Consider the following 17282-nt stretch of genomic DNA (forward strand, 5'->3'; position numbering starts at 1 on the left):
GTAACCATGTGATCTCGAGTTTTCAAAATAATTTATAGAAATATTAAATTGAAACACCAAATTAAACCGAAAGGTGCTTTGAAACACCAAAGATATATGTATACAGTTCAATCTGCATTGAAATGTAAGATTAACTATAAGTACAAATGTCAAATTCAAAAGAATATTTTGTTCGACTTTTTTCGTATGCAACAAAATGTGACAATAGGTTGACCTGAGACGTATAATGTATATCTCAACGCACTAAAGAGACATTTCTCGTGGCGTTTTAGACCTTTTTATGCTAGGAAGCTCATCTAAAAAAGTGTACCTCTCAAGTTTAATTCTTCATTGCGATATTTTAAAAAAGTATTGTTTAAATCTCTCTTTTTATTTTGTCACATACTAAATTTGTGTCGTCCTATACGATTTTGGAGATTCTTGCGTAAATTTAAATAGCAGGATATTGCATTTATTTTCTCCAGTCGATGCATTCAGTCTCCCTTTTCAAGTCAGTGACAGTTCCCTTTACTTCGTTTGCGTATATCCAAAACAGACTGAATATTTAAACATCGATAACATACGTTACATCTACTTAGTTCAGACATTTGTTAGACCAATCAATGTAGGTGAATTTAAATTCATTTATCTCTTGCATAGATAGATGCATTCATTTTGTTAGCACGTACTTATCTGTTATGTATTTGTTCTTCTGCTTCTTCTTTCAAAATGTAATATCCCATTATGCAGATTAATGATTTATTCTGTTGCATAGGTGGCCAATTTACAAACAAATAATCAACAAAAAAAAAAGAAAAATCAGTGCTATACTGTACAATGTATTTGATAGTGCAAATGAACGAATGAACGGCTTTCAAATCATGGAAGTTTGATTCTAATTGAGAGTAAAGAGAACAGCAGAAGTGAGCTGTTCTTTACAGCTGGCTTCTGACGGCGTTTGAACCATTGAAATTGGTTACAAGTATTTCTTTGCCCCTCAATTTTTTTTTCTCTCATTTCAAACTTTCACATTTCATTTTTGCATTTGGTTGTGAACAATATACACTTTGTAAGAGAATGAATCCACATGTTTGGAAAATCTGAAGAATATCTAAGGTTAATCTGGTGAAAAATTTTCAACTGATATGAAGTTTAATCCTACACTGCATGTCAGGCCTTATAAGCATGAAATATTCTGTATGGGTTTTGCTCATTGTTGAAAGTTGTTAGGAGTCAGACTTATAGTTGGTAACTTCTATGTCTTTTGGTCTCTTGTTGAAAGCGGTCTAATTGGTAATAATACCAAATCTCCTTTTGTTTATATCAGTTAAAAATATATAATTATTCTACCAGTTCATCAAGGATTTTCGGATTCATACCAAACATTGCATACATGTACTGTTTAAACATATTTTTTTTAAATCTAGACTGCTGTTAAAATAACCTATACATGAGATTTATTTAAATAAGTAATGTAAATGTTCATTACATACATAACATAGATTGGTTTATTTTTAATTTTATTAACATGTTTTACAGCATATAAAAGAAATTGCAACTTAACATGATATGCAAGTCCTAAAAGTTATATATGTTTTTTGCAAAAACTGCAAAATCTACATAGTCAATGATAATGGCAACATAAACATATAACACAGGACACTTTTAATTTGCAAAACACTCATTTGCAAATCCGCCGCCGCCTCAAACAAGAGCTACAGTATCATGTATATAACCAAAATGTGCGGAATTACATAGGATTCAATAATTTCATTGGTTTTCTACTGTTTCTATTATATTTATTTTGCTATTTGATTTATAAAAACATGGGATTTTCAATATCCCATGGGACAGGGCAAAATCCCATGGGATTTACCATTATCCCATGGGATTTTGGTCAAATCCCATGGGATTTTTTTTGGTCCCATGGGATAATTGTTGTCCCATGGGATATTTCTTGTCCCATGGGACAAAAAAAATCCCATGGGATTTTTAATATCCCATGGGACAAAATAAAATCCTATGGGATTCAAATTATAAATATATAGACATAATTATACAGTAATGTGTATATTACAATGAGTGCTGTTTGGTAGTAAATAGTTTTAAATGTATACAAGTATTTTTATATTTTATATATATATTTATTTTTTTCATTTTGTTACAAACATGTTTTTTATTTGTTTATATGACAAAGATTATTCTTATTTTTTAATGTATAATAATATATATACGGTCAAAGAGTAAATTCCTTTAAGTAAAACAAAATGATGACGTGTCTAAATAAATGAAAAAAATGTTGTTTTGAAATCTTTGTCTTTTTATTTTATTTTAAAAAATAGAACTTTTCTTTGTTATAGCATGTTTAGTTTCATTGCAATACATGAATATGCAAACAATTTGAATTATATACCTTATACATAATATTATGGGTATATTTGCAAATTTATAATACCAACACTTTTTCTGTTAAAGTTGTAGTTTTCTTTTTTCATTGCTTGCTATGTACAATTATTCAGTCCACTATACATGCTACATAAGAATTAAGTCAATAAACAGTAAAACTATTTCATCCACCAGAATATTCCTGCAATTCTTAGACAAAACATTTTTTCAATCTTTCCTCTATACATCTTTATTGGATGGAGCAATTCAAATGAGAAGCAAGTTTATTTGGACAACAACAAACTAATATTTTTTTCATTCAGTCCTTCTACCAATTGATCAAGTTCTTGTGCATCTAGACTATGATTGTGATGATATGACTCCCATCTTTTTGTTTAGTCATTATGTTGAAATTTCCTCTTTCTAATAAATGAAGGAAAAACATGTTCCATTTCAAATTCATAAAAAAAGTCGCACTATGGAGAAAAATATCAACTTTAAGTTTTCTGTTCAGTATTGATCTGTTGAATGATGACCATGAAAATCAAGATGTCTGACCTACAAATACACAAAATTCAAAAATTATCAGTGAAGAGCAGCAATAAAATAGCTATTTTATCATGTTTACGAATATTTGGAACATTTCCATAAACTTTCATTTGAATATTCATTGTTAGTACTCTTATTTTAGTGCTTTGTGTCTATCATTTACATATTACCGTTTGTTGTTTGGTTCCTTGGTGCAGACTTTTAAGATAACCCCATTGCAACAAATGTCTACAATTTGTTCAAATGTTGTGTGCTGTTATTAAAACCACTGTCGGGTATAAAGTTTGCTCATTGTCAAAGGCTGTACAGAACTATTTTTGTTAAATTAATGGGCTTGCGGGTCTAAATCATTTTTATAGGATTTCGCTATATTTTTCTATAAATGAACTTTATCAAATATTTCAAAGAAAAAGAAAAGAAAAAAATAGGGTCACCATTTATTTAAGCTTACAATGCTCCTTAGAAAGAAGCATACATTTTTGTAGAGGTTCTTTTTTTTCTGTTGAACTAATAGGAGAAATAGAGGTAATATCGAAATGAAAAAAGAACTAAATTACGGAAATGGCTTAAATTTTATAATAGTTTAGTTTAAAAACGGTTTATTTGAAAATGATAATAAAAACTTAAGGTCACAGATGAGTTAAAAAAGATTTTACAATTCTGATGCTTAAAAATGGCATTTTGGCATCAAAGGGAGATAATTTTGAGCTTTCAATGATACAAAGGAATATACATTTTAAAAGTCATCTGAATGATTTTTGTACCATATGATAAATTAACAATTATATAATAAATAAAGTTAAGTTATGAAAAAAAAAAACCTGTCCCAAGTCAGGAGCCTGTAATTTTGTTTATGTGTTACATATTTGTTTTTTGTTCATTTTTTTACATAAATAAGGCCGTTAGTTTTCTCGCTTGATTGTTTTACATTGTCTTATCGGGGCCTTTTATAGCTGACTATCTGCGGTATGGGTTTTGCTTATTTTTGAAGGCCGTACGGTGCCCTATAATTGTTGATGTTTGTGTCATTTTGGTCTTTTGTGGATAGTTGTCTCATTGGCAATCATACCACATCTTCTTTTTTATATACCCAAGAGCCTCCTTAAATGTCATTTGAACCCTATTGGAGAAAAGTCTAATCGGATATCAGACTGCCTCTTATTTTTATATCAACCCAGAAATATTATGCCTGTCTAATATCAGAAGCTTGTACATAGTTCAGTGGTTGATGTTGTTTCATATATATGTCATTTTGTTTTTTTATAATTTTTTGTTTTTAAAAATTTGTATGGTATATTTAAATTTGAATTGTTGCTTTGTTTTAAATTGTGTTAGTGTTGTCTTTTATAGATTACTTTATTATGTATAGGGTATGGGTTTTTTGTATTACTTACAGGCCATCATTGGCCTCTAATAATTAAGTACAATGCTTAATCCTCTTAATAGAACTCTGATGGATAGTTTTCTCATTTATCATACCACATCTTATTTTAATAAATATTTAATCATTGTTCAAGGTCAAAAACTTTAATAACAGTGGACTTACCATTTAGACTTGCTGACCTCTGTAAATCTATTTTTGTTAATAACTTCTTCTGTTTATAGTTTCCCTTTATCTTTAATGTTCTTGCCCTACACCTAAAGGGGTAAACATTATCTTAATTTTAATGACAAAAATAACTACTACATGTATTACATAACTAGTAAGCAACTGAAAATTATGCCTCATTAAAGGCTCATTTGTATATAAAGTTGACATTGCTCATTATTCTTGCTGTTTAAAATTATCATTATTCTATGAAAATGAGGTCACAGTAAAATTAACCTTGGCAGACAGACATCTTCCTATTTTTATATGACACCTTGCAGTCACTCCATACAACATGAAGTAGACCCATGCTTATAATATCTGATAAAATGACAAAACCAAGAAAACTTAGCATTGACCCAAGAACCATACAATGTGGTCATGGTTATATGAATCTGCCAGACAGACATGCACATCTTAATCCACCAGATATAATCTACTAGTACCTGTAACTTTAAGCATATGATAAAATGACAAAACAATGCAGTGTTACATTGACTAATGAACCATAAAAATGAGGTCAAGGTCATATAAAATATGGCAGACAGACATGTGCATCCTACAATCATTCCATTCACTAAATCAAGGAGCATTATTGCTTACAGTATCCGGAAAAAGGACCAAACCACAAAAAATAAACATTTTCATAGTTCCTTATACCCTGCCACATTTGTTTATGTATGTGCCTGTGTAACGGTTTATTTCTTCCTCTGTGATATTTTATCCTGGGGATAATTTGTCCCAGTAATATTTTTCCAGGCATGGTATTTCACAGGTAGATTTTTTTCCAGAGGAGTGAAAATCTATATGTGTTATGCGGATAGTATGTACGGGTATATATTTGCCGTACAATATTTCACAGAACCTTGTGAAATATAGTCCCATTAACAATCAATATATACCGGACTATAATTATAAAATGTTTCACAAAGGTAGAACAAATTTGCATAATTTATCAAAGGGAGGTAATTATGAGCAATTTATATTTTAAAGACATTAATATAATAATATTCCTGAATCTATTTCATAGTGAAATTTTGTCCTTGAATCTTATTTTTTGTATATTCATTTATATAAAAAGATGACTTATAAAATTTAATAGGTAAATACTATCCAGCTGTTAAAATTGCTATTGTTCCCATATATTGTTATGCTATAATTTATCTGATTTCCATATGCAACTACATCTTTTTCACCAGACGAAACTATTTATATAGTTAAAAATATTATCATAATCAACTTCTTCAATTACTGTTTAACAGTAGTAATGCAACTATATTTCTACTTTTACTTTTTAATTTATAATTGTACTGAGATCTAAAAACAACTCACTTTTACATGTATTTCGCTTACCTTATTTAATCATGATATTATTTCACAATTACGATCTTTGAAATTATTTCTGGTTTTCTTTCTTATGTTTAATCATAGATGTAATACCCATCTATGGTTTAATGATTTAATGATATTTACTTGAATATTTCAGGATTTTTTTTCAATGATAATTTGTGAAATGAATCCCATTATAATACATTTTAGTTTACAATAGAGGTTTAATTCAAATACACTTTTATTATTTCATAGTGTTTGTAAAGGCTAAGTTTTTGCTAAGGACTATTCAATAAGTTAACTACCCAGATAGAATTTCACGGCAAAGGAAAAAATATCCCAGGAAAATATTCTCCTCCGGATAAAAAAATAACAACAACTACTGTGACATTTTTTCCTCCGAATCAAATTTCACCCGGATATAATTTTGCTTTACACCTGTTCTAAATCAGGAGCCTATAATTCAGTGATTGTCGTTTGTTTATGTGTAACATATCTGTTTTTCCATCTTTCATAAGTTTTGTACATAAATAAACGTTAGTTTTCTTGTTTGAATTGTTTTACATTGTCATTTCTGGACCTTTTATAGCTGACTATGCAGTATGGGCTTTGTTCATTGTTGAAGGCTGTACAGTGACGTTGAGTTGTTAATTTCTGTTTCATTTGGTCACTTGTGGAGAGTTGTCATATCCCATCTTTTTTTTATCATGGATTTGTATAGTAAGGTTCTACCAAGCATTTCCCCTGTTTTGTGCCGAAAACAAATAAATTTCATATTTAAATACAATACATGTATATTGTTTTTATACTGAAATCACTAAAAAAAAATAAAAAAAAGGTAACAAATATTGTTAAAAAAAGTGTTTGGAATTTCCCTCTTGGGGTACCATTTTGGGGGTATTTCCCTATGATCGTAGTCAAGGGGGTAAGACATAGACATTTTAATGAATTAAACAGGGAAAAAGTAATATAACAGATGACTTCGCATTCTTTTTCAATTTTTAACGTTTTTATCACAGGCACTTTGAACTGTCAATAAAAAATTGTTTTCAACTTGTCGCTAAAAAAATAGATAATCTTAGATAGTCTTTCACCTAAGGCGAAGAAAAAAGTTTGTCCAGAGAAAAAATCCATAGCCAACACCCACCCCCCACCCCCCCTCCCCCCCAGAAAATCAAATGGTTGCTGCCTAAACCCCATATTGACAGAAACAAGTGACTGGTTTTTATACACAGATATTTTCATTTTTTTATTTTTTTTTGAATGCGAGGTGCATATTGATATTAAAAAAATTTATATCAGAACAGTAAATAGAAATAAAAAATAATGCCCCCGAGGTCATATATTATAGGACGAACTATTTGTCCTATCAAATTTGTGACTTTATTTACTGTGTCTTTTTATCCTGTGACTCAGTTTATTTACTGTGTCTTTTTATCCTGTGACTTCTTATGTGTTTACCTTCCTTCTTAATCAGTGAACTGACTATTTGTTTTTTGCAGTAGTACGGATAACGAGTCGATATCTGTTATTAATCATGCAAATTGAGTGTCAACACTTACACAATACCTTTTTCAGAGTGTCAGCTAAAAACAAGGAATCACTGGTGATAGGGGAGTGTAACCGATGATTTGCTCCTGAATCAGATAAGATTTTCCAAAGCCAGGAGAACCTCTTTTAAAATTGAGCACAAAGTCGCCTGAGGAATTACTAATAATGCTACTAAAAATATTTTATTCCCCCCATTTTTCACTTTAATTACCAAATCTTCATGCGACTGTGCTTTGCGTGAATATAAAAAAAATGACGAGGTCGACCTCATGAATGAAATACTGGAACATCGATTAGCAGAGCTCGAGCAGCAGACTGAGTAAACTTCCACATAAATATCTAAGTTATTTACGACTAATACTTACTGTGCTCCTGAAATCAGAATAAAGTTGTTAAATACATTAATTTGTGTTTTACTGCTACGAAATCGAAATATGTGAATCAAATGCTAAGTATGCACCAGTTGGACTGAGCAGAGAATTATTCTCAACCAGGAACAGTCTATACTAAATAAAACTGTTAACAATAAGAATAGAAAGTCCCTGTAAAAAGGCAGTCAAATCCTAACAGAACTGTAACTTAATGATACATGCATTTCAAGTTCCAGCACCTCACTCAGCACCCTGGCCCAATACACTCCAAGCAAACTTGTGTGTGTGACTGTCAGTCTTATAATATAAAACTGCGTAGGTTCATAACGTTTGATTCAACGTTTGTTTGGATATTTTTTTTAGGATCTTTGTAAAATAATATCTTAATCTTTGTTAAAATACGATTTTAAATTCTTCTATTCTTTTCTTCATAATTAATTTTGTAAAGTGTACTTTTTAAAGTTTTAAATTTTAAATATAAAATAAATAATGCATTTTGATTTGAGGAAATCTTTTTGAACTGTAATGACATGGTCAGTCAACTGATTTGTTGAAATGCTGATTACAGGTAATTATAACATTCAGTAATTTTCCATTACCCCCCACAGTGCGTGTGCCCTCGGGTGTATAACGTATAGTTTTCTAGAGAACATCCTGTCTACGTGTAATACAGATTGATGACATTACACAAAATTTCTTTTGTTAAATATATCTGTGTCCATTCCCAATTTTAACACACATTTTTTTTCAAAAAATCATATGAAATAAAGAAGAAAAGCAGCAAATATAAACTTTAGTAACTGCGCATTTAGAAAACATAAATTCAATATTTAACGAACCAACCCTTGAGAAAACGTATACATGTATGCAGATGTGTTTTTAAAAAAAACCTCAATTCCCATTGGCTTTATTTCACACTAGGACTTAAGATAACCAGAAAGAAGCATGCAGTGTTTATCCAGATAAATGGGAACCCATTAACTTCCAGTCATGTTTCAGTGATTTCCTATTTAATCTACCATTTTTTCCCAAAGATTAGGGGGGGGGGGGCTGGAAAAAACCTAAATCCGCCTCTGCTAGCCTAATAGGGAAATCATTTGATCTGATACACAAAGATATGTATACCTATTATGAACAAAATTAAGAACAACTTCAAATATATGCATGTAAAATAATGGAACGTCTAAAAACCATTCGGGATCTCCTGGTGCACGCAGGACATAAAATGTCACTTAGGAAATGTATCTATATAAGTTTTAGTGAGCGTTGAGGGTATACATTCGGTTGATAACTCATTAAATAATCTTGAAAAAAAGTTTTTGGATAAAATCAGAGACATACAATACATGTATCGAGACTTATAATACATGTAGTATATGTCTCTGATAAAATCAAACCATCTTGAAAGAAGTTATTTAAGTTTGAATCGGCTGTTTTTTGCATTGGGATGCCAACGTTAACCTTAATTTTATTTACAAAAATGCCAAAACCTGCAAATATATTTTAGGCAGAAATAGACATTTTATATATCGATTATTTTTACACCAAACGTTTTCGTAATTTGTTTTAGAAATATTAATTAGTACATGTACATAGTTTAATTGTGAAAATATATATATATATAATTGTGTGTGGTGAGACTTTAATAAAATATTGAATCTGAATCTAGTTTTATAAAGTCCATCATTGCTTCAATTAACCACTTGATGAAATTTCAATGGCGAGATCCGTTAATTAATAAATTAAGTATCAATCTATCTATCGGTATATGCCGTTATTTGGGATACGTCACCTGTTCACGGATGACCAATGATCATATTCAATACCAATCATCATGTGAGTTTGGTTAATTGATCTTGAACCGTTAGGACTGAGTGGAGATGACATAATGTGTCTCTGGTGATGATTATAAACACACAGAAGTAAACTTTGCCAAAAAAAGTTTCCTTGGAAAAAATTATAAAAACATGAAAATATGAATATGCTAAATATTTTTTATTTCGTATGTAATAATTGAAGACGTTAATAAATATAAAAAATCTTCACATAGTTGGGAAATTTTCGATTGAAGTTTAAAATTTCATTTAAAAACGTTTAGAAATATAAATCTTATTCGATGTACAATTATGTGGCCCGTATGGATTGGAGATCAAATCCCCGTTTAATAATATGGGTTGCCTACTTTCGTCTATTTATATTGCCCATTCTATATAAATCAAGGGTTTGTACAAGCCCTTGCTATAATAAAACGAATCTCGTCGCCAATGTCACCATAATAACATAAAGTTTAGATACAATCTTCTCCTAAACAGTTTGCCATCATTCATTCATTCAAAAGAAATTTTGAGTCGAATCTGAAGTATTAAATTTATGAAAATAATCACTATTGTTTTTTAGCAGTAGATGTCGAAAATAAAGCTGTATATATTCTTTTTTCAAAACTCCTCAAATAAAATAACATTATCTTTAGACAGCTTATATATGCAAATCTTTTTAGAAGTATGTGAGCGTATAGTAAAATTTGTTTACCCCCCCCCCTTTTTCCTTCTATAAAATTTAATTGTAAACGATTTTGTGTTTAGTTTGTGTTTGCTAATTAACTGCGGTTCATGCTGTCAAAAGTAAAAAAAATGTCTTCTTGTGTATGAGTTATTGATAAAAAAAAATATTTGAGGCCGCAAGAAAAATCAATCATTTCCTGAACTAACATACATTTATCTGTAAATAAAGACAATTCACCTAAAACTTTCTCTCGTATAATGAAACAATTGTAAAATAATTAATTCAACGACTTAAATTTCTGCCTGTTTACTAATACTTGCTCAGTTTTTTGGTTTATACCCATTGCTCTTCATATATTCGAATGATAATTACTGATCACAAATTTTCCAGATGCTCTTTTATTCTTTTTTTCGTATCGAACTAATATGTTAACAGTTGAACCGAAATACTCTTTTTTTTAGAAATTAAAAATTAAATTTTCAACCACAAAATTCTACACTTTAGTTTTTTACCTGTTATTTTTTTTTGCTCTGTTTCGAATCAACAACCTTTGACCCGTCTCAAACATAGCCAACACCTCGCATGGCGTATTCGCGATGTTGAGGTATTGACAATATACAATCAAATTTATCAAGTAAGTAATTTGGTGTTGAATGTCAGTAGATTAGAATTTGTTAATTGATTAATTAAATTTTACCTGTTAAAGGATCATGCACTGGCTGTCTAGCTGTCAAACTCATGTTCATTTATTTTAATCGAATTCACATAACGTGAAGTGTTGAGTTGTTTTTTTAAATTTCACGCACAATCTTGGCTGATATGCATAAAACCATTATTTCATGAAACTGCATGAAAAATTGACTTATCGCACAATACCAGAACTAAAAAAAATAAACCACCAAAAGTCCACATATAATTAAGAGATGTGAATTAACAGAATAGAGAATAACGGACAAAGAAAAAAAGGAAATAAAGAATAGTGAAAGAAAGAGAATAATAGAAAAGTGTAGTAATGGAAAAGTGTAAGTTATTTAAAATATAGCTAATAAAAGAAGACAGATAAATAAGTAAACAAGACCCCCTCCCCCACACCAACCCCGAGACGATCCTTACTTCAACTGTTATTTGATACTGCCGAGTTGTTTTGAGACAAACACACGTATAAGTAGTCAGCCTGTACCACTTAGAAAGCCTCTTGCATCAGTATTATGATTACCGATCATTACTCAAGGTTAATATTTTACGGCGGCTCATTTTATTTTGGCTTAAAAATAAACACAATTGACAAGTTTCTTTCCCCTGCATTCTTGATCGCACAAGTAAATAGCACGTTGGTCTCAAATAAGACATTGATACAATGCAACATTTGCCGTCATTATTTGAAAATATTGATTAAGAAGGTATAGAAAATTAATGCACGCACACTATTATCCACCACAGTCCTAAATCGTTAGTCCGCAAACAACGAGGGTGATGAAAACCCAGCACTTTGAACACAGCCACCGACATGCTGTGAATTTGAAAAGCCTCCCAAATTAGTAACGCACTAGACGTTCTGTCAATAGTATAAAAACATTTAAACCATTCCTATTGTAAGCGATAAAACTAAATTTATATCAGGGTGATTGAAATGAGGAAAGGAAAAACGGGGGGGGGGGGGGATGGGGTGCTGATAAGGAGTTCAGGGCCCCCTTTTTTGTGGAAAAAATTGGTTGTTTATATTGGGGGTAAGAAAGAAGGGAGGAGTTTTAAATACTAAAGAACCCAATGGGATTTTATTTACTAAAACTTTCAAATGAATATATACGTCATGATATATAACTTGTAAACTGTAAGAGATAATTTAAACACACGTCATAGTCTACAGAAATGATGCTCTTGTTTGAAAACTTGTATACGGTCAAGATCCCCATCCTAAACCATGTATATTCTTGTATGGAACAATAAAACATCTCAAATGAAATATAGGGAGAGTTCATGGGGGTCAACCCCACCGCCACATGTTTGAAAAACTTTTAAACCATAAAGATCCTCAGTGGTAAGGTGGAAAAATTTCTGGATCCCTGATCCCCACCCCTAAACCATATATAATCTTGTATGAGACAGCAAAACAAATCAAATGAATATGGGACCATTGGAATGGCGAGTTATGGAAGCTTTGTTTGGGAGATTTTGTAACAGCATCCTGTTACAATTACTTCTTGTTTGAACATAATTTTGATTTTTATTGTGCATAGATATAGGAAGATGTGGTGTGAGTGCCAATGAGACAACTCTCCATCCAAATAACAATTTAAAAATTAAACCATTATAGGTTAAAGTACGGCCTTCAATGTCTTTCATCTACATATATTTGGATAAATAGACTCATAATCTGTCATATTGCAAGTTGAACCTTCTTCAGTAGGCCTATCCCCATCAGACCCAAATGATGCACAAGTAAGGTATAGGTAACAATATGAATGCAACTTTGAGCAAAAGCCATACCAATGGCGGATCAAGGGGGAGGATTCCAGGGTGGAAAGTTCAACTTGGCACCCCCCTTTTTTTAGGACAGTCAATGCATTTGAATGGGAAAATATAGTTGGAACAACAACCCCCCCCCCCCCCTCCCCACCCTTCTGTCTTGGGTTGGGAACCCCCTTTTTAAAATGGCTGGATCCGCCTGGGCATACTATCTAGCTAGCTATAAAGGCTTTAAAATATGAAATAAATCAAACAAGGAAATTAACGGTGTAGATATGGTAGACAACTGTTTTGAATTTTTTAAAAAGCCTTTAATAACAATGTTAAATTTTGTGTGCATTTATTTTTGCTTACTTTCAATAATCATGATAATAAACAAAGTTCAGTGATTGATTATTTTAATTAAGAAAAATATGCATACATGTTATAAAATGGGAAGTGAAAACTGGGACTTTGTCAAAGAGACAGCAACCCAACCAAAGAGCAGACAACAACCCAACCAAAGAGCAGACAACGATCAAAGGTCACCACTGTGTCTTCAATCCAGTGAGAAAATTTCGGCACTATTCTTCAGCTCATAAATAAATCAAAAATGAGAATGAGATACAGCTCTCAGTTGCTAATAAAAACCTCACAATAACATAAATATGTCCTGAATATCAGAATATACAGTATTGCAACATTCTCTCAAAATTTACACATGGAGCTGAGAAACTAAAATTAATCATGCTAATTTAACATTAAAGTCCTTGAATTCAATCTTAATATGCATACTCCTGTACAAAGGAATATAAGTATGCAATAGACATATATGGTCTTCAAAAATTAGAGTATTGATGCTATTAATTTATGACAAGATCTTAATCAAGTAATAATTTTGGTTTGTTTTAATATTTCGGAGGTTAGTATGACCTTCTTTTTTGTGATGATGTTCTAGTTTTAAGTTGGAAAAAATTGTTTGTACCAACAAAAATAAAAACACAAGCATGACAAAGTTAATCTAGAATTATGTTTTTATCATTTTTTTATGTTTAGGTTGTCAGCAAGATGAAAAGAATAAATATGCAGTTAAAAGTCAAAATGTGGATAAGCTTCAAGGTTCAAGGTCCTACTTTTGCAGATTTTCATATTTTGCATGAATGAATTTAAAGTTTTTATCATGGATGGCAGTGAAAGAAAAAAAAATCTTTTCAATTTTCCTGCTACAAAGGATAAATGTAAAGACATCTTGTTTTCGGTAAGTTTTAATTATGTTCTGTTTTTTTGGGGCTCGCTGGTCTTAACCATTTTTTTTTATTTAATATAGGATTTCGCTATATTTTTCTTTATTTAATATAGGATTTCGCTATATTTTTCTATCTAAAAAGAACTTATCTTATACTTAAAATGGGGTCACTGTTCTCTCGATCACAATCTGCCTTCGATGAGTTAAAAAAGATATTTCAATTTTAATGCCCAAAAAATGGCATTTTTACACCAAAGGGAGATAACTTGAAGCTTTTTCAATGAGATCTAGAAATTTAAAAGTCACCTTGGGCCAACATGAATTGATTTTTATGCCCAACCTACGATAGTAGATGGGCATTATGTTTTCTGGTCTGTGCATCCGTTCTTCCCTCTGTCCGTTCGTTCTTCTGTCTGTTCGTTCATCCATCCGTTCGTCCGTCTGTCCCGCTTCAGGTTAAAGTTTTTGGTCAAGGTAGTTTTTGATGAAGTTGAAGTCCAATCAACTTGAAACTTAGTACACATGTTCCTTATGATATAATCTTTCTAAATTTTAAACCAAATCAAACTTTTGACCCCAATTTCACAGTCCACTGAACATAGAAAATGAAAGTGCATGTTTCAGGTTAAAGTTTTTGGTCAAGGTAGTTTTTAATGAAGTTGAAGTCCAATCAACTTGAAACTTAGTACTCATGTTCCTTATGATATTATCTTTCTTTTTTTTTTCTTTTTTTTTAAGACATACAAACGTTTTATTTCTAAATATTTCCTGTGTACAATTACCTTAGTCGTCCAGGATCAGGCTAAGGGTCCCTGTTTACAAAAAGAAACCATCTATCCAGGGGAAATAGAAGGCAATAAAAAAAAAGTTATCCACTTTTAACCTTGGAATACATTTAGTGTAAAAAATGTAATATCCATATAATGTTAGAAGCATCTAACAGTTCTACACTTTAATTTCAAAATAGTAAGTAAATAATTATAAGATACCCACATAAAAGATGTGCATTTACTACAATAACCATGATAGGCTAATACTTTTTTTTAACATTTGTTTTTGATACAATTATTATTCTAATACTATAAACCATAAAAAATGTACTTTGACTCAAGCTGTATAAAAAATGTCTAAATTTTTATTATTACAGACTCCAATTTTGTCTTATCAATTATATCAACGCCTTTCAAAAGAAGAACAAATTTTAGATTATATTTCAAGTTTTGTTTCCAGATTTTATAAATATCTTGTGGTGTTTTAGGCGTTTTATTAAATTTTATGATATATCTTTCTAATTTCAATGCCTAATTATATTTTTTATCCAATTTCATGGTCCATTGAACATGGAAACTGAAAGTGCGAGTGGGGCATTTGTGTACTTTGGACACATTCTTGTTTTGAATTATTTTTGTACAATATGATAAAGTAACAAAATTCTACTAAAGGTAACTGATAAAATTTGTAATCATGGTAATGAAAAATAAGTGTTTAATTTTTTTCTGAAAATCTTATACCCGTGAGCCTCCTTAATAGTCATGGTAGTGTTTGTGCATTCATCTGTCCAGTCTTTCCTCTAAATTTTATTTTCTTCAAATATTGGTGAGTGATCGTCATGAATTTCAGTAAGTTACTTGTGGATTTACATGTAAAATACTCAAAATTTATTACTTATATTAATGGGATTTTAGCATGACATCCTGTCAAATGCTCGTTAACCGTGTTTATATTCCAGAACACATGAGTATTTGTACTGTACACGTACAATCTGCCAAATTTTAAGAAGTTGGTCAAGTTTATTAGAAACAAATTTACATTACAGATCAATATAACTGAAACCTTTTAATAGATTAATACAAAAAGTAAAATTTGTATTAAGTTAAAATTGAAATAAAAACACATGTTTGGTCCATCTAGTACTAGACAGTACAAGTATACTCAAATGGTCTGACTGTCATACTGTATGCATATGGTCGGACTGTAAGAGCATACTTATATGTTCCAGACTGTAAACATACGGTCCAAATACTGATATGGTCTGGAACATTAATATACATTCTTAAAATTAATATCAACCACATTGGTGTTTGTGAACTTGGTAATAAGTTATTCAATAGATCTGTTATGTTTTTGGATATCAAAAATATCTCATTTTTAATTTTAATAAAGAGGAAGATTATTGATGTATGTATAACTGTATATAAAAATGAGACAGCAAGCCAACAACACAAAAAATAAGGAAAAAACAATATCAAATTTTTGTAGAAATGTTATAATTTCCAATAGTCCAAAGAGTTCTAGTTATTTTTTTATTGAAATAAAGTTGAACTGTCAGAACTTCAAAAGCTTCAGGAAATGTTATTTCTTTTGTCTGCGTTTTGTAAAATATATTGCGAATTTTTGTGAATAATGGAATGGTATCATAATTGTCTAAAGTTTTAACATTGACCTTTTTATATATAGCTTGGGAAAATACCCAAATGTTATATAAGAAGAATAAATTAATTGATTGTTATATAGTATTAGAATAGGAAGATGTGGTATATTGATAATTTGACAACTCCATCAGAGACCAAAGGAAGTAGGCGGTTAGCAACTGATGACCATGATGACACTGGACAACCTTTAACAATCAGTAAAATCCATACCGCATAGCTATTTTTATTGAAAATCATATTAACACTACATGTATGCAAACAATTTTGTATAATCAATAACTTCAATTTTTGTTGGTTCTTTTTCAGAAGGATTGAAATGCATCACCTAGAATAAATGAAGAAAACATAGAAACAAGACCAGAATACATTCAAAGACAATGTTGGATCAGTTATTATTTTCATCAGTCAGTCAATGATTTAGAGTTCTTTAAAATACCAAACGATCTTGAAACCACAATAATGTCAATGTTCTTTGCTGAATGACAAAAAAGTGGACTATACAAACACACAGTGCTTGATGATAAGAAACTATTAATGTTTTGTGTGGAGGGATATTGTGAAAAAAAATACATTTACTTAAATAGCTACTAGTATGTTTAGCCAATAATAGAGTTTTTCACTGATTTCAAATGGTAAATAATTGTGTTTCAAAAAAGAATTCTATAATTCATAAATAAACATATATTGATACTTACAATATCTGCTTTGTTGTTCAAAAGTTAAGTTTTGAACAGTTATAGAACAATATGTTGAATTAACATTTTCAAAGAAAAAAAGATATTCAATTTAAAAGATTCATCTTATAACAATTTACTACCAAATAGAATATATTGTAACATACACATTACTGTATATTTTTATCTATATATTAATAATTAAAATCCCATAGGATTTTAATTTGTCCC

At 30.4% G+C, this 17282-nt stretch overlaps 2 long non-coding RNA genes across 3 annotated transcripts; one reads left to right on the forward strand and one right to left on the reverse strand.

Moving 5' to 3' along the window:
* Positions 1-2605: 2605 nt before the first annotated feature.
* LOC134696683 (uncharacterized) lies at positions 2606-7577 on the reverse strand. 2 transcript variants are annotated; one of them, XR_010102991.1, is made up of 3 exons: positions 7400-7577; positions 4460-4551; positions 2606-2922 (listed from the first exon to the last, which is right to left on the reverse strand). It is a non-coding gene; the product is annotated as an uncharacterized LOC134696683 (long non-coding RNA). The 2 variants fall into 2 exon arrangements; XR_010102990.1 differs by having other exon boundaries at positions 7393-7577.
* A 3989-nt stretch (positions 7578-11566) lies between these two features.
* On the forward strand, positions 11567-16989 carry LOC134696248 (uncharacterized). The gene is made up of 3 exons (XR_010102920.1): positions 11567-11654; positions 13756-13957; positions 16684-16989. It is a non-coding gene; the product is annotated as an uncharacterized LOC134696248 (long non-coding RNA).
* The last annotated feature ends 293 nt before the right edge of the window (positions 16990-17282 follow it).

Source organism: Mytilus trossulus, chromosome 14 (genome assembly GCF_036588685.1).
Source record: "Mytilus trossulus isolate FHL-02 chromosome 14, PNRI_Mtr1.1.1.hap1, whole genome shotgun sequence".
Classification (NCBI taxonomy): domain Eukaryota; kingdom Metazoa; phylum Mollusca; class Bivalvia; order Mytilida; family Mytilidae; genus Mytilus; species Mytilus trossulus.